At 43.1% G+C, this 1,592-nt stretch overlaps 1 protein-coding gene across 1 annotated transcript in view; it reads right to left on the reverse strand.

Moving 5' to 3' along the window:
• Nucleotides 1-1,592, reverse strand: part of LOC101854461 (blood vessel epicardial substance-B-like) — a 152,353-nt gene that overhangs the window by 104,886 nt on the left and 45,875 nt on the right. The window lies entirely within an intron of this gene.

The following is a 1,592-nucleotide window of genomic DNA, read 5'->3' on the forward strand; positions in this document are numbered from 1 at the left end:
TTCTTTTATGTTTGTCAATGCCTTTCACCTGTAGAATGGTGCCCAGTGGGGATCAATGCTCTAGAGGTTAGACGATCGTGAGATTACAACGTATGGGGATCGAGGCTGACTTCTGTTCGACGTGGTAGTCTTCTGGTTAGTTTTTTACACGAATTTCCCTTGGATTGATCCTACCGGATACTTACTTTACTTTCACTTTTTCAGTCTCTGTTGCCGTTAAGCGTCAAGGGGCGATGCAGTTTTCATTTATAGGCCAGCTCCGCAACTCTTTCAGTTGGGATATTATGATTTCTCAGGGTTTGCTTGACGCCCTCAATCCAACTTTTGCGTTGCCTTCCTCCTCCTTTATAGCCTGAGTGCTTGGTGTTATAGGCTCTCGAGGCTGGCTGGCTAGCTGACATACGAAACAGGTGGCTCAACCATTTTATTCTCTGTCTGTCTATGAAATGCAGGCAGGACTCAGAAACGATAGCTGCTCTTACTTCTTTTCTGCCTGTCTCGTCTTGTGATGTTAAGTCCTACTGGAAATGGACGTTAAATTCGGAGGTCACTCCCACTGAAAAACTGTACAGTGTTGTAAGAGGCGCAACAACAATACAATACCGCATATTTCAGTTGTTTCCTTTATGTCAGTTACGCGAATGAAGACCCTCATATTCTTCTTTTCCAGGTGGCGTGTCCCATTCAGGGCGTAGCCTTCCACGAAAAGGAGTTGGTTTAAAAGCCGCGCCTTCAGGCTCGGCTACACTTTAAGTTTCTAGAATTGAATAAGGATGTATTTACTCCATATCCTTTTTTGGGCGTCTTCTTCTACGTTCTCCCGGAGCTTGTCTTTCAAAGTTCCTTCTCCGAACTGTTGTGTGCGCAAAAAATGCCCTGTGTTAGTACTGACTGTATCAACAAGCAGAAGTATGGAACGTGAATGAAATAGAAATACTGACACCACCGTGCCCGTCAGCTCAGAGGAAAGATCTAACGTAGCGATTTATAAAATTAAGAAAAAGCTACAAAACAGCACTTGTCTTTGAACGTCTTCTTCAGCATTCACGGCACTCTTTGTGTGTTGCTCAATCGTTCAGAGATACAGGGTGTGCGCGCAAAATGATACAGAAACGTAGACATTGGATAGGCAGACAAAAATTATACTCAAACGAAGGCATTGGATAGGCAGACAAAATGATATCGAAACATGGGACTGGCAGATAAAATGATACTCAAATGAAGACATTGGATAGGCAGACAAAAGGATTATACACCAATGAAGACATTAGATAGGGAAAAAATGGTACTCAAAGGAAGAAATTGGGTAGGAAGACAAAATGATACTCAAATGAAGCCATGGGACAAGCAGTCAAAATAATACGCGAACGAAGACAGTGAATAGGCAGACATGACTTTTGACAAACATACTGATAAGACTGATTTAGGGAATCAGAGTTAGTTCCAAAACACATCTGTCTCATACACCCGCATGAATACAAACAGGACAGCTTTCAAAAACGACGCAAGATGCAATGAAGAAATTGTTCGTGTCAGCATATCCTGCTTCAACCGAAGAGAGGAGAGAGGGAGAGAGAGGAAGGGGGGGGGAG

This window comes from Aplysia californica, unplaced genomic scaffold (genome assembly GCF_000002075.1).
Source record: "Aplysia californica isolate F4 #8 unplaced genomic scaffold, AplCal3.0 scaffold00011, whole genome shotgun sequence".
Classification (NCBI taxonomy): Eukaryota; Metazoa; Mollusca; class Gastropoda; order Aplysiida; family Aplysiidae; genus Aplysia; species Aplysia californica.